The sequence below is a fragment of the Malaya genurostris genome, chromosome 3, assembly GCF_030247185.1.
Source record: "Malaya genurostris strain Urasoe2022 chromosome 3, Malgen_1.1, whole genome shotgun sequence".
In the NCBI taxonomy this organism is placed as follows: domain Eukaryota; kingdom Metazoa; phylum Arthropoda; class Insecta; order Diptera; family Culicidae; genus Malaya; species Malaya genurostris.
This window is the reverse complement of record NC_080572.1, coordinates 20,365,982-20,388,263: the sequence shown is the minus strand read 5'-3', so window position 1 is coordinate 20,388,263 and position 22,282 is coordinate 20,365,982. Positions and strand designations below refer to the sequence as shown.

Sequence of the window (22,282 nt, the reverse complement as noted above, 5' to 3'; positions counted from 1 at the left end):
AGCGGTATTGCATTCCTAAACCAATCTGCTCAGAAGACTGCATCAAACCATCTGTTTGTTGTTTTCCCCTTCGAACGAACTTCCCCACGGCATGAAGGGGAAACCAACGATCGAAGGCAACATTCAGGGGAAACTATAATGCTACATCAATAGAATGAAGGAACAGCTAATGCTCGGTAGAAGTGTTAGTGTGATCATAATACTGTTCTGCTATAAAGAGTCCGGAGAAGCATAGAAACAGCAAAAAGTCGTTCGACCGAGGGTTTATTTCATGCCAAACCATCGAATGAAACGGATCGCATCTGGGCATTCATTGGAGAAGAGTATAGCGGTTGAGCGGTCATGCGCGAAACAAGATCGCTCCCGCGAGAACCGTTCTCCTTTTCGCTCGCGAATATGTAGCGTTTACTCCCGGAGAGTTACTACCGTCCCATCGACAGGACCTGCACGGTGTGTTACGAAGCGAGAGCGCTTTGCAGTTAACTTCTTTTACATTGAAGGCAGCCACCCAGCCAGCCAGCCTGCCAGCCCGCTGCATAGAACATAATAGCGGCGAGCAACCAGCTGAGGGAACTTTACAAAAGGGAAAATTAGTAACGTCGTGGCTTTGGTGAAAGCAAGTCGTAAAAAGCTGGTTTTTCATAAACGGTACCGATATTCGCGGTAAATTTCCTGCAAACAAGGTTCGATTTTTCGAATTACTGTGCGTGCTTTAAAAGCAGAAGGCTTTCCTGCGGATAAACTATTTGACGACAACATTTTGTATCGACAAATTTCAATCCGCAAAGATTCGTTATGCGTTTGGCGCTATTGTCGATTCGCTATCGCGTTGATCCTTAAGTTCCACGCTTCTACCAGCTTGGATACAAACCGACAAATAATGTGAAATGCTTTTCCGGTCGAATTCTCCTTATCGGCGTCTCTGAGTTCTGCCCACGGGCGATTCGCGAAAGACTTAGTTTTGTTATCGATTTCGGTTCTTCCTCCAATTATCAGTGTCCTGAATTCGGTTAGGCGCCGCAGCAGTGGTGGAGGGTTACATCACATAGCACCATTGAGCATCCCCCGCGATTTGTCGCCCGTTCGCGCCAGCAGACAGTGCAGCAACAACAAACCAACCGTCGAGTGTCGCGGGTCGTTGCTTTATGTTGTGAGGTTTGTCTTCGCTGTCGTTTCGCCACACGAATCTGCGTGCCGTTGCTGATCGGTGGTAGTGTGAGTGTGATGTTTGACGACGGAAAACATTCGGAACGGGTGTCGGTTTAGCAGCAGCAGCAGCAGGAGCACCCAACAGTGAAGAAGGCGCTCCGAAAGCGCACAAAAAAAGGAGATTTTTCTTTGATTTATTCCTCGCAAATTACGATTTCATAGGCAAAAGTGGGTGTTTTAAGCAACCGTGCGAGAGAAGAAAAAATCAGATCTGGGAAACAAAGGGAAAACTCCTCATAAATTCAGTCTGATGTAACGTAAAATAAGAAAAAATTGGGCAAAAAAGATTGAAATATATAACCGTATACTAACAAATGGAAACGATTCGCGAAAATGTTGCTATTTATGGGTTTGTGGAAAAATAGAAACAAGGAAAAAAAGAACAACAATTCTCTAACTCAAAGAGCCGGTTTTGATTTATTGGAACAAGTGTTTTTGTGAATGAATTATTTCTAGGTCGCTGATATTGCAGTGTGGCAAAACGAGGAAAGTCGGTGGTTTTCGGAATTGATCTTACCGTCGGTGTGTTCGCGTGGAACAATAAGTTTCACTAAATATTAACTGATAAGTCAAACCATATCTCGCTGAGCTTGAGTTCTGACTCTAATGTTTCTTTTGAGTGTGATTTCGAATATAACGATTTCGATGGCAGAGGTGTCACTGGCATAGTCCAGTTGTGTTCCAGTGACTGACAGCGAGAGTACGGCGATTACGCGATTCTGAAGCCACACGTACGATCTTAGTTGGAGAAGAACAAGGTGCAGCAGGAAACGTTCCGAGTGATCAATCGCTGATCTCCTCAATATATTTTGACAGCTGACAAACGTGGATAGATTTCGTGTCGAAGTGAGTTTTATTTTTGATTACTTTCTCTATTTTTCCTTTATCATAATTCAACCTACCAACCAAAGAGTGCCAACAAAATCTCAAGTTTGATGTTCTACTGAATCGTACCGACAAAAGTATCTACTGTTACGGGGTGAATATAGGTATAGTGAAAGAAACTTTCGGAATTTGTTTTGATTGTATATCATATGATCCTCCAAAATAGGGTGGCGATGATTGCTCGACTGTAATAGAACACTGGTTTATTGATTCGAAATGACCGATAGAACATTGATCCGTTGAACATGGATTTGATTCGTTGAGTTGATCATGAGATGAGATCACTCTGCCAGTAAGCTGTTCAACTGTGAGTATAATAATGACGACAATAAAGCACTTTCATCGATGGTAGGCTTCACAGAAAAATATTACATTTCGGCCTACCACAAATATTCATACAACACACACCTGCGACAAGTAAACGAAGTTCTCAATTCTCGAAAGTTACCACCTACACTGGCTTTATCCAGGAGTTTCGAGCCAAATGTTGCTCTTTTTTACACAAGAATGATTGCCGAGAAAATCAACGATAAAATAGTTTTTCTATGCAGCTTTCTTAAATATCTGCATAACTGATAATCCTGCTTACGACTTTGACAACAAACAGCAAAGAAGCAAATAAAAAAAATAGAATTTTATGAGTGTGCGGTCGTTTTCAGACGTTAGAGTTCTGTCAGTACAGAGCAGTTGCAGTTATGATCATAGTTTTGATTCAGCACACTGCAATTAATGTCTAGCATAGCGGAATTATGAATTTGCGAAAAGTACGCCTCAAAGGCTAAACCAGAGCCTTTCCAGTAAAAATGTTAATTTGAAGCACTTCACGAAGAAAAGCGATTCCTACCGTTCATCCAGTAAAGCCGTATGTGAATTATTGTATTGCCGCTCATTGCCGCTTGTGTAACTGTAACTGTAATGGCACCACCCGGTGAACGATTTTCAAAGTAAAGAACGATATAAATAAACAAACTTACAACACAACTAGTAACACATTGTTGCACTTGCTTTGTGGCTTGTAGTATCATCATCTTGAAAAACTAAATTTATCTAGACTACTTATCAAGGCTAAACAACATACTGTCTCTTTTTTTTTTTTTTTTTTTTTTTTTTTTTAAATAACTATTTATTGGAATATGAGTTAAAATTAAATTATTAAGATTTAAATTGGGTGTTCAGCCACAAGTGGTGACTTTTCAGCCCTGTTAAATATATATATGATTTGGTTATTACCATGAAGACATCATTTGCTTCCGCAATTCTGAGATTTTTGTGTAGGGAAAATTCTAAACCTACTTGTATTGTGTAATGGGGAAAAGGAACTTATATACTAACTTACTAACTAATACAGAGAGCGAATCGATTCAATTGAAGATTGCATCGATTTTTGTCGGAATTTGCTTATAATATTATGTGACATTACATCTAATGGTTCTATATTTGTGAGTCTGTGTAACTCATTTGTACTAAACCAGGGAGGACGCTTCAGAATCATTTTCAGAATTTTATTCTGAATCCTTTGAAGCGTTTTCTTCCTGGTGGAACAACAGCTTGACCAAATTGGTACCGCATAAAGCATGGCTGGTCTGAAAATTTGTTTATAAATTAACAATTTGTTTTTTAGACAGAGCTTAGAATTTCTGTTTATAAGAGGATATAAACATTTAATATATTTATTACACTTTGCCTGGATTCCTTCAATGTGATCCTTGAAAGTGAGTTTTTTGTCATACGTTAAACCTAAGTATTTAGCTTGATCAGACCATGTCAATTCCAAGCCATTCAATTTGAGAATGTGATTATTGTTTGGTTTAAGAAAAGAAGCTCTTGGCTTGTGAGGAAAGATAATTAATTGCGTTTTTGCTGCATTTGGTTTAATTTTCCATTTTGACAGATAATCACTGAAAATATTTAAACTTCTTTGTAGGCGACTGCAGATCACTCTTAGATTTCTACCTGTGGCTAACAGACTTGTGTCGTCACAGAATAGCGATTTCTGACAACCAACGGGTAGATTTGGAAGATCAGAAGTGAAAATATTATACAAGATTGGAGCTACACTCGAACCCTGCGGAACACCGGCTCGTACGGGTAGCAATTCAGATTTACAATTCTGATAGCTAACCTGAAGAGTACGATCAGTTAAATAATTTTGAATCATTTTGATCAAATAAATAGGAAACTGGAAATCAGACATTTTTGCTATTAAACCTTTGTGCCAAACACTGTCGAATGCTTTTTCTATGTCTAGAAGAGCAACTCCAGTGGATAACCCAGAAGATTTATTTGCTTTTATCATGTTCGTTACTCTGACAAGTTGATGAGTAGTTGAATGTTCATGACGAAATCCAAACTGCTCTGGTAAAAAAATTGAATTCTCATTTATATGAGTCATCATTCTTAACAAGATAATTTTTTCAAAAAGTTTACTGATAGAAGAAAGTAAGCTAATTGGGCGATAACTTGATGTTTCTGCTGGGTTTTTATCAGGTTTTAGGATAGGAATTACTTTAGCGTTTTTCCATCTTTTTGGGAAGTAAGCTAATGAAAAACACTTGTTGAAAATTTTAACCAGGAGTCTCAAGGCAACATCGGGAAGATTTTTAATAAGAATATTAAAAATTCCATCATTACCAGGAGCCTTCATGTTTTTAAGTTTTCTAATAATTGATTTAATTTCATCAAAATTCGTCTCAATAATGTCATCGTGTGATAACACTTGAGTTGAAATATGATCATATTTCAGTGAGACTTCATTTTCAATAGGACTCACAACGTTCAAATTAAAATTGTGGACACTCTCGAACTGCTGAGCAAGTTTTTGAGCTTTTTCGCCATTTGTAAGAAGTATTTGATTTCCTTCCTTGAGAGCAGGAATAGGTTTCTGAGGTTTCTTAAGAACCTTAGAAAGTTTCCAGAAAGGTTTAGAATATGGTTTAATTTGTTCAACTTCTTTAGCGAAATTTTCATTTCGCAAAAGAGTAAATCTATGTTTAATTTCTTTTTGTAAATCCTTAACTATGTTTTTCATAGCAGGATCACGAGAACGTTGATATTGTCGTCGACGAACATTCTTCAACCGAATGAGCAGTTGAAGATTGTCATCGATGATAGGAGAATTTAATTTAGTTTGAGCTTTGGGAACTGAAAGATTTCTAGCTTCGATAATATAATGATTCAAATTATCAATTGCTGTGTCGATATCCGCAGAATTTTCTAAAATAGTTTCATGATCCACATGATTTTCAATGTGAGATCTGTAATCCAACCAATTTGCTCTATGATAGTTGAAAATAGAACTAATTGGATTAATTATAGCTTCGTTGGAAAGTCTGAATGTTACAGGAAGATGATCTGAGTCAAAATCAGCATGAGTAATCGGTTCACTACAAATGTGACTTTGATCTGTTAGAACCAGATCAATTGTAGACGGGTTTTTCACTGAAGAGAAACAAGTAGGATTACTGGGATGAAGAACTGTAAAGTAACCAGCTGAGAGTTGATTATGAAGTATTTTACCATTACTGTTATTTTGCCTACAATTCCACTGGACATGCTTAGCATTTAAGTCCCCTATTACGAAAAATTTCGATCGATATCTTGTAAGTTTTTGCAAATCGCCTTTAAAGAAATTTAATTGTTCGCCGGTGCATTGGAATGGCAAATATGCTCCAGCGATGAAATAAATTCCATGAATGGTTTCAACTTCGATTCCCAAGCTTTCAATAACTTTAGTATTGAAAGAAGGTAAAATTCGATGTTTAATTTGCCGTTGGACAAAAATGGCAACTCCACCACCAATTCCAGTAAACCTGTCAAATCGATGAACCACATAATGTGGATTACTTTTCAATTTTACATTTGGTTTAAGAAAAGTTTCTGTCACAATGGCAATATGAATTTTGTGAACTTTGAGAAAATTATAAAATTCATCTTCACTCGATTTCAAAGATCGAGCATTCCAATTTAAAATATTCAAATAATTATTTAACATCACTGTTAAATTTTAAATTCATTATAATATTATTTGCAAATTTCCATCCGATTTGAAATGCTTCAAAAAGTGATGAAGTCGAATTCATTTGGATGATCATTTGAAAAAGTTGATCTTGTAGGTAGATCATTTTATTTTCAGTTATATCGCCTAAATCGACTTCATTTAAAGAAGCGAATGGCATTGAAGGAATATTTGTAGGTAGACTGCCATTAGAAGAAGATGATTTGGCCGGTCTACCTATTAATAAATTGTTTTCGTTAGAAGAAGAACTGCAAGGCGGTCCTGTGTTTTGATTATTTACATTAGAAGAAATAGGAGATAGATTTCTACCTAATATACCAGCATAAGTGAAATTAGAAGAAGATGATGACGAGGTCGATCTACCTGTCAATAAATTGTTTTCGTTAGAAGACGAATTGGCAGGTGCCTTAGAAGAATTTTCAGGTATGTTCAGTAAATTTAAGGTCGTTGATTTGACTTGTTGTCTAAGCGAACGAGCGTTTAAAATTTTTTCCCTGACAGGACATTTCAAATAATTGGATTTATGATTTCCATTGCAATTTGAACATGAAAATTTATCAGTGGTTTCATTCATTGGACAAGCGTCTTTCGAATGCGATTTACCACAATTCAAACACCGTATATCCATATGACAATTTTTGGTTCCATGACCGAAGCCTTGGCAACGACGACATTGCGTTAAGTTTGCAATACGATTATGCCGTTTATAATGTTCCCAATGAATTTTAATGTGGGAAATGAAACGTACTTTTTCTAAAGTTTTCAAATTGTTTACATCACTTCGATTGAAGTGTATTAGGTAAAGTTCATGGGAAATTCCAGAGCGTGGTTTAGAAGTACCATTCGCTCTTTTTTTCATAAGTATTACTTGGGAAGGGGCAAAACCAAGCAATTCTTTTAGTTCATTTTTAATTTCATCAATACTTTGATCATTTGATAATCCTTTCAAGACAGCCTTGAAGGGTCTGTCTGATTTTATATCATATGAATAAAATTTATGAAGTTTTTCGGACAAATATCGAATAAGACGTTCGTAATCTTCCAATCCATCCACCAAGACTCGACATTCTCCTCTTCGTCCGATTTGAAATGAGACTTTTACTTCCGGGAGAAAAGTAGAAAGCTCAGTACGGAATGCTTTGAAGTCGGAAATCATCACCGTCACTGGTGGCATAGATTGATGTTTCTTCCCAGAACGACAAGCGTCCATTTTGGGAATTTTTGAAGAATTTTCTTCTATGTCGCTACAATCGGATTCAGGAAGAATCTCGTAAATATTGTTAGACGGCATAGGATCAACGGTAGGGAAATCCGTCCGTTGTCTTTTATTTTTACATTCAGATTCTATAAGATCGTGAATGTTATTAGAAAAATGTTGAATAACGGATTGTGATTTATTCCGTATTGAATTATTTTTAGCCTTAGGCTTGTTGCCTTTCCGGTTGGACGCAGGCATTTTTGAAATTAATGAAATTTTAAATTAAATTAACTAGGCTAAATTAGTCTTCGATTAGACTCCTAGCTAGCCTTAAAAAAGGCTGATTAATTTCTTAGTCACTCTAATATCACTCTTTGTATCACTTAGTCACTCTAATATCACTCTTTGTATCACTTAGTCACTTAGTTAGTGATTCAGGTAGCCTTGAAAAAGACTGAAGCCTTGAATCAATGAAACTCTAGGTAGCCAGAAAAAAAAATTCCAGGAGCCAAGAGCTATACGCGTGCGGTGCGAACGACTGTTCAACACCGACTGAACATACTGTCTCGTTGCTGGGCTCAGAACGGTTACGATATTCACGAAGGGTACCAAAACAAATGTGCGATTATGTTTTTAAGTAACGGTAATTCGAAGCGCTCTCGATCTTGATTATATATTAAACTGGATTATTTTATTTTTTTAATCGTGTTCATGAATCAATGAATGAAATCAATAATTTAACAATTGAATGAAATCAACAATTTAACATGGGGGATGGTGGATGTGAATTTGTTTGTATCCGGTATAAATATTTTAACAATCTTCACCTTGTAATTCCAGAATCGGATGTCGGATTCATATGAAGCTCAAGCTGAATTTTTTTTATGGAACCACAAGACTTTTCTTTGAAACCACACTTTGAATTAATCAGTCAACAAATCGCTTAAAAAGTGAGTAAGATCTGAGTTTCTAAAGTTTATTGTTTCATCTTCAGGGCAACTCTAAATTTACAATGTACATTTCTCCGGTATTCTGAATGACGTACGTTTGTTACGCAAGCGCTTAAAGAGGGCTATATCTTCTTATGTGATTTTCGGCCAAGATACAAGGATGCCGTGCAAATCACTTGTTACATATGACAATCAGATAGCCACATGTTAATATTGCCAAAAAGCTGTTCACTACAGTAAGCCATGTGATGAGCTGAACAAGAAGACAACTACATCAAAAGACAACTGTGCTTCCTTCACATCAATCCCAAGCAATTCCAGTGACAGCCATCAACAACAATAACACATCCTTAACGAAACCAACTGAACGATAAGGTACGCCTGATACAGCTAACAATGCCTGGACAAACATAAGCAATAACGATGACACCGAACTAATAGACGGGAGCGTGAATAGCGAACAACTGCTTCCCCTTCATTTACTGGATAGCAAAAAAACGCCTCTTTACTAAAAAAGAAGATCCAGCAATAAAAATAATTTTTTTTTCTGTTAAACGGCCTCGTAAATCTGAAGCCGAAATACAAAAAAAAAATTATGAATAAAAAAAATGACCGAAAAAACCATCTTTCAATTCGATTGGAGTAGTTTCTAGGCCAGCTTAGAAGTTTGTTCTATTTCACCGCTTTGAGTGACGGTATCAAATTTACAACACACTTTACCCTGTAATTCCGGAACCGGAAGTCGGATCTGGATTAAATTTGGAAATTTTGTGTATAACAACGAATAACTTTTCACTTGACCCTAAATTTGAGAGAATCGGTTCAGTCGAAATAATTTTCAGGAGCTTTGTACAAGGCCTTTCATATTAATTATCATGAAAATTAATTCAGCCTTAGCTTGAATATTACACGCAAAAGTAACAGAAGCGCAGGCTCCATTTAAAAGCTGCTATGTGTTTGTGACATGCACATTTCTACACTCCTGTTAGAAAGTTTATACAATCACTGTGAAAACCGGTTTTTGAACCGAGGCCCGGAGGGCCGAGTGTCATATACCATTCGACTCAGTTCGTCGAATACGCAAAATGTCTGTTTGTGTGTATGTGTGTGTGCGTGTGTGTATGTGTGTGTATGTGCGTATGTGTGTATGTAACTTTTTTTGCACTAACTTTTCTCGGAAATGGCTGAACCGATTTTCACAAACTTAGATTCAAATGAAAGGGCTTGTGGTCCCATACAAAATTCCTGAATATTTTTTGGATCCGACTTCCGGTTTCGGAAATATTTGCTAGAATGTTCAAAAAATTGTGAGAATAAGTGCACCAACTTTTTCGGAGATGGCTTAACCGGTTTTCACAAACTTAGATTAAAATGAAAGCTCTTTAGGTGCCATACTAAATTCCTGAATTTCATTATGATCTGACTTTCGGTTCCATAGCTATGGGGTAAAATGTGCATAAAAATGAAAATATGTTTTCTAGATTTTCTCATAGATGGCCAGACCGATTTTTACAAAATTAGGTTTAAATGAAAGGTCATGTGGTCCCATACGGAATTCTTAAATTTCATCCGAATCCGACTTCCGGAACCGTAAATATAGTGTAAAGCGTGTTAAAAATGTTGTACCATGTGCACTGCAGTAAAAAAAACTTGGTCAACAACCAACGCAAAACTTGGTCTACAACCAACGCTTCCATAGTACGGGAGTCTCACTATTTAACCCCTTAACGCTCAAAGAAAATATGTTTCCCTTCTTAAAAATCGCTTTAAATTCTTCAATTACTATCAAATCGATATTTTTTTTACTGAATGTTAAAGAAAACTTATTTTCAAGGTGACAGTTGTGTTTCTGAACGAATAAGTAAAAAGAACTATCAATCTTTTTTTGAACTAAAAAAGTTTGTGCAAAATAACGTATAGAAAATAGAACACATAATAAATGTGTTATGTGCAACGTTCACAAGTACTTGAAATCGTTTCGTAGAATGCCATAACTAACTATTTATATTGCTATTCTGATAATTAAAGCAATTAAAGAAATAAATTAAATTACGATATAATAAACCCAACTCTTCTTTTATTTATTTCTAAGAATCATAGAGAAAAATATTTCCCATGAAATTATAGGAAACTTATGCACCCTGCTATGTGTTTCTGGTGATATTCTCTTAATTTACACCCCCAATTGCTAAAATATTGTCTTGTACTGACATATTTCGTCCTGCACATCTTATGGTCAAGAAAGGGTTAACCATGGTTCTATTTTTTTTTAAATTTTAATGAACTGCAATGATGGTAAGCCGACAATTCTGTTATCACACTAAATCACCATCTGTCACCACTTTTCGGTACCTTGAAATAGATAACCGGACTTTGAAAAGACCCTGGTGGTTGCCAATGCACAATTTTTTTCTTAGCTTTTTCAAACCGGAATATCCTGATCTAATGGCGCAAAATGTAAGGTACAATGTATTTTCACTCTCACAGCCCTCAGCGCTATTGCTACCCCCAACAGAAACGAATTTTGCAGCATAAAAAGGAAAACTTATCACCTTCCACTGTGGGCAAAAAATTACACCATGGATTCCAAACCGCTTCGTCGCCATTTGTTATAGCAAAAGCACGGTGTTCTAGCCCTGAAGTTTACATGACCAGAGAAAAATCTATCAATTCTTAGGGTGAAAGAGAAGATGAAAACACTATACCAATCTGCTTTCCCACTGCAGCAGAAAAAACATCACCCTACTTCTGTTTAGAGGCGAACTTTAAATCTTCAGTGAAGATTTTCCTTTTCTCTTCGAGCTGCCAATGACGGTCGCTCGGGTAGAAGATTAATATCATTGTGCGGGGTGTTTTCTAGTGCGGAAAGCAACTCTTCTTCTCCCAGTGAACTTTGTTGATAATAGTTTGGAGTTGTGGGTGGCCACCAAGCCCGAGCATCAGCGGCACGAGTGGAGGACAGTGAGTCGATAAAAAGTAATTAAAATGTATGAATAAACGATTTTGGCATTGACTGTGCCAAACAGTTTCCCAAAGCATGGGTTCATGGTATTAAACGGAAATCCAATCCGGAGATCAGTGGAAGGAACTGAATCTCGAACAAATGATGCTGATCCATGGTTGGATGCGAGGAAAAAGTGCCTCGAGTGGAATTTGTTGTAAACAGATATCAAAGAGTAATAAAAACTGTAAATAAAACTACTCATCAGAATAACCGGGCCATCATCGCACATCGAAATGAAAAAAAAAAAAAATGAGCCGCGTGCCGTTTCTCATTTTTAAACATACGTGTCGGGTAAACTTTTTATGGATCAGTTTTTACTGTTCTGGATAAACTGGAAAGATCAGACAATGGTTGGTTTTCGCTTGTCAGAATTTTTTAAACGGATTTTCTTCTGAAGACTGCTGTGTGATTGCTTGGGGCATTTAACTTGGCAAAATATGTGACAAATCTTAGAACTCTAGATCTAGATCTAGTCTAGAGCTAGTTCGATTTAGAGGTCATGTTAATATACCTGGGTATAACGACAATAGTGCGTAGTTTTCTTGTCTCTGATCTCTGGGACTGAAGGAACTGTGCACAGTAAAATACAATTGAAATTTACAAGCGACATAAATCCACGTATTAATCAATTAATTAAAACGTAATTCGTCAAAAAACGGATTTTATTAGAATGCTTTGAATCTTTAGCGAACATACTAAACTTAAGAAGGTAAAATAACATGTATTAATACATATTAATGCATGAGAATGTTTGCTACGTTAAATCAATTGTAAATTTTGTCATTTCTAATGTTCAGACAAGGGGACGGGTATAGCGTGATGGGTAAGTCGATGCCTTTCACGCAGTCCACCTGGGTTCGATTCCCAACCCCGCACATAGGGTCAGAAAATTTTTCTGGGCGGAAAAGGCGAATGACATTAAGGTTAAAACCTTTATAATCGAAATAAAATAAAAAGTTCAGATATGTCGGTTTGAAAAAAGTAAATTTACAGGAATATTCTTAAGTGTGTAAGATTAGTAAATTTTTTTGTTTTGCGATGCTTAAAGATTTGAAAATCTTTCTACCGGCCTGCAACAAGAATGATTATCTGTGCGTAGATTTTTCTATGTTATTAATGATTCAGTGTGTCCAAACAACTCCCACAAGTTGCTAGTCGGTGCACAGTGATGCCAAGGTGGCAGAAATCCAAAAAATAAATTTATTTTTTTCCTGCACTGTATTATTTTTTCAGAATTCTCAGATAAGTGAAGGATTACAGTTTAAAGTATAAAAATTTTTGAATAAGAAATAATCTCTCCATATTCTCTCAAAGATTGGGTATTGTAAACTTTCTTTTCATCCTTCCATACAACATATATGGCGCAATGACGATGTTTTGCGATTAGAATTCTATATAGGTAGGAAAGGGCTGCTACTGTTCAATAGTATTTGATTTTATAGCATTTTTTCTCTGCTTTTCATAAAACACTATGCGATCCTGCACATTTCTGCACCTTATAGGTTGTTTTCAATAGTTTGCGGGGTCGACAATAAAAATCACAGAAACAAGGGCCAGACTTTTGTAACTGAAGTCGGTGTCAGTAAAATTTAAATAAACGGCTTTATGATAAAAAAAATCAGAATATTCATAACATACATAACATAAAACACCTATATAAATGTCGTTATATAAATCTATTTATAATATATCAGGCGTTGGAATAAACTATTAAAGTTTCATGATTTTTAGTGAGAGTATCATTGCAAAGTATAGTCCATCGTTATATACTACCACTAAGACTCGGATACCACGTTTGAAAAATTCCTTTTCCTCAGATTCGACAAATTACTCGATCCAATTTTTGGTAGTGTCGTAGCTTTTGAAGCTGACCTGACAAGTTATGCGCCATGGATTGGAGCAAATGGCAACCGTATGGAACAATGCCAGATAAAAAATGGCGGCTTGGGTAGAACTTTTCATTGAAGCGATTAAAAAAATAAGCTTTTACAACTTTCGAAGCATGGAGTCTTGCATTGTCATGAAGCAAAAATACTATGCTATTAAGATCTTCATATTGCGTCCGCTTTTCATGCAATGCTCTTTCCATGCTCATAATAAATAGCGCCCAGTTGATCCCACCACATTCTCTTTTTCTTTCGGAACTTTGTTGTAGTCCATATAAAAATTGCCAAATTCGAACCACGAAAACCACTTTACGCATGTTTGCTCAGCATAATTTTTTTCGTCATTTTTCATTTTACATAGTTAAATAAGATACTTTAACATAATAAAAATCAATTATTATTAGTAAAGCGGTAGTGTTCAACCAAATTTCATTGTGTTTGTGTTCTTTCATAAAGTCGAAAAACTTAAAAAATGCCAAATGCAGAGAATTTTCCAAAAATTAATATTTTTGTTATAAATAAAAAAAAACACTTTTTGATTGTTACTCTCCCATCTTCAATCACAGTGCAATAAACTACATCAGTCGTATGTTACAACATATCAGAAAATAAAAATATTAAGATATGCACCTCTGGAGAAAATTGATGTTTTCAAGATATAAGGAAAAGTTTTTTTTCTTTGTGTATACATTTTCCACACAGGTTTAATCATTATTTGAAACATTAGTTAAAGCTCCTAATCAATCATAAAAATACGCAAGTTAATTTATTTAAAAAAGTCGTCATTTTCCGGTCCATAGCGAACGGTGCATCGTGTCACTTTTAGGTGAATCGAATATTTTTCATACATTATCAAGATGGAAATATATTCAGAGATTTCAAATTATTAATAAAAAATCATCCAGCTGACGTTTATCGACGTATTTTTCGTTTTTGCCAACTTTTGTATGGAGAGGCATCACTGTGCGGTGGTGCGGTGCGCTACGACTAAAGAGGGATGACCAACTGAAAAATGATCGGAAATAAATGGTCCAATTGTTTCAACAAGACGCTCTCCGTTCTGTCCCCCCATTTAGAGAGGCGAGACAATCTAGCAAGGGACCTGTGCCCCTTCATATTTTATTCTAGTGTAGCAAAACTGAACTCAAAGATGGACGAGGCAAATTAATTCGGACAACCTTAGTCATCAATAAAAAAAAACTGTTTTTGCCTCATGCCAGTCCATATGTGATTCTAAAAACAAATTCGCCGGTGGTCGACGAGTTACACGTAGTAGAAATAAAACTCAAGGTAAGAGTATGTGAAACAGATTCTTTCTTTAAGTTTGGCTAGCACAAAACACGATATGTTAATTATGAAAAACCATACGTACAGAATGCATTAATTCATCAACTGAAAAGCATCTCGGCAAACCGTTGCCAAAACCAAACTTGCAGTCTGGCACTTCACAACATAATCATAAATATAGTCCACGCTTAGCGTTTCCAACCAGTCTGGATGCATGCCCTCGTTCTAGTGCTGAAATGCTGCATAACCGAAGTGTGTGATGTGTGGCGAGTTTCACTGCTCGATAGGGAATATGTATGTCAGCGAGAATAAGTTGATTCAAGGGAAATGATGCAGCCTTGAGTGTGCGGACTTCCATATATGATCAAAAATCCTGCAATGTCGAGGAAAAGTGATGGCACGTCGTCATCAAGAAATTTAGTCCAGAAACTAGCACCAATAAAAATCAATGTGTGTTAAATATGAACATCATATTTACCCCAAACATTGTTCAGTTTCGAATAGTTTAATCAACATGAACTCCATAGAATTGCTGATGGTTCATGAACCAGGTAGACTATGATTTAGATCTTTGATTCTCAAACGGTTTTACCGGATAACCGGATGGGAAAGAAAGTGGATTTTTTTCGAAAAGTGGTTCATATGAAATTTTTACTGGAAAGAGATAGTTTACATATTCGAGTTTAGCCTCTGAGGTGTATTTTCGCAAATTTGTCTTTCCGCAATGTTGAACATATATTTTTTTTCTAGAATCTGTTTTGCCATAGGTGATGGTAGGCTGATGAAAATTCTTTCTGGCTGGTTTGACTGAACTTCGCTTTTTTTTTTCAAATAGGAAAAAATATGAGACTACGTAGACTTTGAACAAAAATCCCCCCTCCCCCCTCCTAGACGCTTCTGCTCACCGAGAGTCTACGTGGTTTATGAATGGCCCCTGAGATATGATCTTGTTTGCTAATAAATGAAGTAGATGCAGGGCTGAATGTTCATAATAAAATGAAACTAATTTTAGCATCGATTTTTACAATTCTCTTAAAAGTATGTTGATGACACTTAGACCAATATTTATAACATTCTTGAAGTAAAATTGGCTGCACACGTCCTTTCCGAGGTTGTATTCTAAGATGACTAAGTTTGTAACAAGTGCATAAACACAACATAATTATTGCAGTTAAGACTCATCTGTAAATATATTTAGTTATAGTTTATCGTCAGTACCAAAAATACTCAAAAACTTGGAGCACCGCAAAGAAACTGCCATTTAATTGAAGGTTTGCTGTAACATCTAAATGAGTTACCTATGGCACTGGCACCTCGTGATTCTGTTACTCTCTCGCTGACATGATAATAGCTTTGCAGCCGAATGAGGCCACTGACACTTGCGAAATGTGTGGGAAAATGTTCGTTTACGCTTTAATACGCGAAAAGGATCTCTGACGGTGCGCTAGAAAGGGATAACCATTGCTGAAATTTGGGTTTCTGTGCGTTTAAACGCGATTAACAAACTTCGCCTTGCAAGTTCCGGTAACGAAGATTAACAAATGCCCGGGTAGCCAGAGGTTTGCATGAGAAAATCTATGAGGAAAAGATACTTTCCAGTTTCAACGCGTTTACTAGCTTTATGGTCCTATATACACCCAAACCTCCGTTTACGTTAACTTTTTCTACGTTACCTCTTTTTACGTTACTCTGTTTACGACATAAATCCCAAATAACGTAATCTTTTTTTACGTTGAAAATACTTCGTAAAAAGAGGTTTTTGCATACAATGAAAATCATTTCCGGCTCATTTATATTCCATGGAAATTAGTACAATATAGGTATTCTCGGAACGGGTTTGATGAGTAGATGTCGGAAAACGATGTTTGAGGTAGTTTTGGATACCAAGATGGCGACTACCGGTTTATTGATATTCCTTGAAAACCCTTACAATATGGGTATTTTCGGAACGGGTTTGATGAGTAGATGTCGGAAAACGATGTTTGAGGTGGTTTTGGATACCAAGATGGCGACTTCCGGATTATTTATATTACTCGAAAACCCTTACAATATGGGTATTTTCGGTACGGGTTTGATGAATAGGTGTCGGAAAATGATGTTTGAGGTGGTTCTGAATTCCAAGATGGCGACTTCCGGTTTATTGATATTCCTTGAAAACCCTTACAATATGGGTATTTTCGGAACGGGTTTGATGAGTAGAAGTCGGAAAATGATGTTTGGGGTGGTTCTGAAAACAAAGATGGCGACTTCCGGTTTATTGATATTCCTTGAAAATCCTTACAATATGGGTATTTCCGGAACGGGTTTGATAAGTAGATGTCGGAAAACGATGTTTGAGGTGGTTCTGAATTCCAGGATGACGACTTCCGGTTTATTGATATTCCTTGAAACCCTTACAATATGAGAATTTTCGGAACGGGTTTGATAAGTAGATGTCGGAAAACGATGTTTGAGGTGGTTCTGAATTCCAGGATGGCGACTTCCGGTTTATTGATATTGCTTGAACACCCTTACAATATGGCATGTTTTTAGAGGCACAACATAGTTAAGCGACTCTTCCCAAATATTAATACAATATAGGATACAATCAGCAATCCACTAATATTCAAACATTATTTTCAACGTAATATGCACTAAACCAGCTCCAAAAATACCCATATTGTAAGGGGTTTCAAGGAATATCAATAAACTGAAAGTCGCCATTTTGGAATTCAGAACCACCTCAAACATCGTTTTCCGACATCTACTTATCAAACCCGTTCCAAAAATACCCATATTGTAAGGGTTTTCAAAGAATATCAATAAACCGGAAGTCGCCATATTTGTTTTTAGAACCACCTCAAACATTATTTTCCGACATCTATTCATCAAACCCGTACCAAAAATACCCATATTGTAAGGGTTTTCAAGGAATATCAATAAACCGGAAGTCGTCATCTTGGAATTCAGATTCACCTCTAATATCGTTTTCCGACATGTACTCATCAAACCCGTACCGAAAATACCCATGTTGTAAGGGTTTTCAAGGAATATCAATAAACCGGGAGTCGCCATTTTAGAATACAGAACCACCTCAATCATCATTTTCCGACATCTACTCATCAAACCCGTACCGAAAATATCCATATTGTAAGAGTTTTCAAGGAATATCAATAAACCGGAAGTCGCCATCTTGGAACTTAGAACCACCTCAAACATCATTTTCCGACACCTCTTCATCAAACCCGTTCCGAAAATACCCATATTGTAAGGGTTTTCAAGGAATATCAATAAACCGGAAGTCGCCATCTTGGAATTCAGAACCACCTCAGACATCGTTTTCCGACATCTACTCATCAAACCCGTACCGAAAATACCCATATTGTATGAGTTTTCAAGGAATATCAATAAACCGGAAGTCGCCATCTTGGAATTCAGAACCACCTCAAACATCATTTTCCGACACCTATTCATCAAACACGTTCCGAAAAAACCCATATTGTAAGGGTTTTCAAGGAACATCAATAAACCGGGAGTCGCCATTTTAGAATTCAGAACCACCTCAATCATCATTTTCCGACACCTATTCATCAAACCCGTTCCGAAAATATCCATATTGTAACGGTTTTCAGGGAACATCAATAAACCGGAAGTCGCCATCTTGAAATTCAGAACCACCTCAAACATCGTTTTCCGACATCTACTTATCGAACCCGTACCGAAAATACTCATATTGTAAGGGTTTTCAAGCAATATCAATGAACCGGAAGTCGCCATCTTGGAATTCAGAACCACCTCAATCATCATTTTCCGACATCTACTCATCAAACCCGTACCGAAAATATCCATATTGTAAGAGTTTTCAAGGAATATCAATAAACCGAAAGTCACCATCTTGGAACTTAGAACCACCTCAAACATCGTTTTCCGACACCTATTCATCAAACCCGTTCCGAAAATACCCATAGTGTAAGGGTTTTCAAGGAACATCAATAAACCGGAAGTCGCCATCTTGGAATTCAGAACCACATCAAACATCGTTTTCCGACATCTACTTATCAAACCCGTACCGAAAATACCCATATTGTAAGGGTTTTCAAAGAATATCAATAAACCGGAAGTCGCCATCTTGGAATTCAGAACCACCTCAATTATCATTTCCGACTTCTACCCATCAAACCCGTTCCGAAAATACCCATATTGTAAGGGTTTTCAAGGAACAACAATAAACCGGAAGTCGCCATCTTGGAATTCAGAACAACCTCAAACATCGTTTTCCGACATCTACTTATTAAACCCGTACCGAAAATACCCATATTATAAGAGTTTTCAAGGAATATCAATAAACCGGAAGTCGCCATCTTGGAAATTTATGCTGCTTAGAACATCCTTTTCCTGTAAATACTCGTAATTTTCGTTCCATAACTATCCAATATATTATACATATCTAATAATACATATACACAAGGAAAACTTTTTTTACGTTGAAAATTCCAAATAACGTAGAAACTTTTTTTACGTCATAATTCGATTTACGTAGTGCCGATTTTTACGTAAATGGAGGTTCGGGTGTATTCATTTTCAATTTTCATCCGGATCCGACTTCTGGTTCCGAGACTACAGAGAGATATGTGCACTTAAATTGCGCTCACTTTTCTTAAAGTTGGCTACACACATTTTCATAAATGTATTACGATTTCATGTTCCGGAATTATAGGTCGATAGGTAATAAAAACGTCAATTTCAAAAGTGTGCTGTGACAATAGAAAAAGAGGGTTCAGTAAAGGTTGATAGTCATGCAAACTCTCCTACTCTCAGGAGCTATACCGGTTCTCACTATACGAATAAAGAAGCACCGTAAGTAGTCATCAAATATCACCGGAAGGAAATTTACATCAATTTCACAGAGAATCGATATTCACATGCTTGTATTATAATCAAAGGTCTTATATAAGTTCCCAAGCGGGATCACGGAATGTTTAGATTGTATTTGACACATACACACACAAACACACACAAAAATACACTCGCACACACATACACACACACACAAACATTGCTTATCTTGATGAACTGAGTCGAATGGTATATGACACTAGTCACTAGTCGGTTTTTCAAGTGATTGCATAACCTTTCTATATGAGAAAGGCAAAAATTCCGAAATGAAACTTGCTCAAGTTTTCATATGAACGGTAATGCAAAAGGGGTTTTAAAACAGTTTATAAACTACATATGCTTTTTATGACTGACGATTTGAGGACATAAAGCCTGGCAAGTGGCTGTGAATTGTTTCAACTGTGACTTCTTTATTTATTTAAAGGTAGCAATCGCAAGCAAATCGGCTGCGCAGTCTGTTTAAACAGAATGTCAAATTCCTCTACAGGAATGTAATACCAAGGCTTTGCTTTTTAATCGCATTAACGGTAAATGCTGGTTTTATTATCGAATTTAAAACAAAATGTTTGAAAACAAAGCAGAGACGCTGTTATTATTTTTTAGATTGATGTTTATGTCATCGGCAGAAATGACGATATTGTAAAATTGGATACATTTTTGATTTTGATTTTTGAAATCTACACACTTAGATAAATCGTGTTAATTTGCATCTTCTTAGATCGACATATTCGAAAATAAAATAGACACATTATTACAGTTAATTTAATACCATATTCATGGCACAATGTTTACTATCACGTTCTTACAGGATAGGTTTGACAGGGATTTAAGTGAACGTGAATAACAATTCTAGATCAAGCGATTTGCAATTTTATTGATTTTAACGTCAGGTGATTTGCGACGTCGCTCAAAAAACCGCGAAGCTACAGTAAAAGCACGTCTTAAAATTCATATTCATTCAGCCCGGTTCTAATTTATGAGCTCTTATTTTCTGAGAAAATACAACGTTTTCATACCGTCGGGAGGAAGTATCCTTCATCACTCAGCCAAGACACTGTTAATGCTTACCATCTGTGGACCAAATCGGTTGCGTTTTTTCTGTTCCAGCGCTCACCATCAGCATAAAACAGTAAACACAGCATGGTACACATTGGCCCGGAAAGAAATTACGATCAAAATTTCTCTTTCTATCACTCAGCATAAAATTCGGATTTAAAGAACCTCGCTTGTCAGCAGTTTTTTTACACCATCCGCTCACAGAAATTCGGGTAAAATTCAACCGAAGGGGCATCAAAGGCATCTATATCAGCCATTTTGGCATGAATTTCGCTTATCTGGTCGGTTGGGTATTCCCGGCCGTTTCCGGTGCTGCCGGATGGTACTTCGGGGGGAGAAAAGTAAAAGGCGTTCATTGGTTTGCACTCCGTGGTGTCAGTTTTGCGGTTGCTGAGACCGAATCCCACCGGGACAAACTGTCCAGCGCGCTTTCGTATGTAATTCGCACTGAGAACGCATTGTTGTTGGAACCAACATCGAACCAGAAAAAAATGGCTCCAAACAAAACAAGCCACGTAAAAAGATCCGAAATAAAAGAAAAGTGAAATAAACGCGCCCTAAGACCCCTGAGAGGAAATGGTTTGTTGCTTTCATAAAATAAATGTGTTTAAAACAAACGACTAAAGTAATTAACATTTTAATGTGTTTTATTTTCGGCGGAGCGCAACATTGCCGGGTACCGTCCTACTCTGGTAGCAGTCATGAGTCGCCATGAGTCGGGGGTATCAGTTTTCAGCGATCGAAAAATTAAAGCACCTTTTCGGATCTTTTGTTATCCCGGGTGTCTGTGTGAGCATTCTTTTTTTCACTGTTAGTTACATTTCTTACTCTCGTTCGTTGGCCATCATGACCGGAACGAAACTATCTGTAGAGGAAAGGCGTGGTCTATGACTGCTTGGAAAAGCAAAGACAAAAAATGTCTATAAAGGAAAGTTATGGTCCACGCTATTCAAACTAAGACAGAGTTGGTGGGAAAACTGATCGCCAAGCAGGGAGGAAAAACTAACAAGTAATAAAACTCAAACATGGACTTTGTATGGCTCTTGGGACTACAAGCTTGTTGAGGCTTTCCTAGCCAGTTCGTCTGTCTATTCTGAAGGCGATTGTGGTTACATTTGAAATTGTAATTTTCAGCGGTCTTAATTGGATTATGTTCCCGAAAATGGTGTACCTCGTATTGCAGATGACTGATAGCTGTTTCCCCATAGATTTGGAGATGAAAACGTCGAGATCACTGGCAGGTGTGAAATAATTCAATCATAGTCGTCGTGTGCCAGCTCATCTTAGCAGGAGTCAATCGAGTGGGGGTTTAATTTTCATAAATTATGTCATTTTATAAGTTGATAAACACATAAAATAACACACATAACGCCGGCCTGCATCTTAAAGTGATTAACTTCGAAAGATACAGAAAGGGACTCGTAGAAAAGTCAATCCCGGTTAAGAATATTCAAGCTGATATAGTAGATCCTATTAAAAGTGAACAAACTGAAACCAATTCTAATTATATCAGAGTGAAGGCATAAAGGTTAACAAGCAAATAATATTTCTATGGTTGAAGTTGTCAGAAGATATAACACAGTCGCTCAGAAAAGGTTGACAAAATAATACCCAATGTACACTGATTAATCCACAAAGCTGAATCATTCCCAGCTGTTTTTCAATCTTAGAGATAATAATATCATCTGTCTGCCACTAGGTCTAGGAAATAAACCTCCGGGCACGGCCTCGCCGAAGAACTGACGCACCCACAACATCCCATAGAATGACCACATTCAGTTGCCGTCATTCAGAGACCGTCGACTGTCTGCCAATTAGGCCGAGTCGTGCTTCGGTTGTGCTAGGAAAAGTAAATCGCCTGTTGGGTGTGTGAAGTTTTTGGCCTCGGCTAGAGTGCGTCAAAATGTCTACGCAAAA

At 36.9% G+C, this 22,282-nt stretch overlaps 1 protein-coding gene across 5 annotated transcripts in view; it reads left to right on the top strand.

Moving 5' to 3' along the window:
• The first annotated feature begins 546 nt into the window (after positions 1 to 546).
• LOC131437382 (MOXD1 homolog 2-like) overlaps positions 547 to 22,282 on the top strand; it is a 299,407-nt gene continuing 277,671 nt past the window's right edge. For 2 of the 5 annotated variants that reach the window (XM_058606684.1, XM_058606683.1), the window contains exon 1: positions 547 to 2,055. The gene's annotated coding sequence lies outside the window, so the exon portion shown is untranslated. Of the gene's footprint in view, positions 2,056 to 2,129; positions 2,402 to 22,282 lie in introns of those variants that run through there. The other 3 variants (XM_058606685.1, XM_058606686.1, XM_058606687.1) reach the window with 3 other exon arrangements.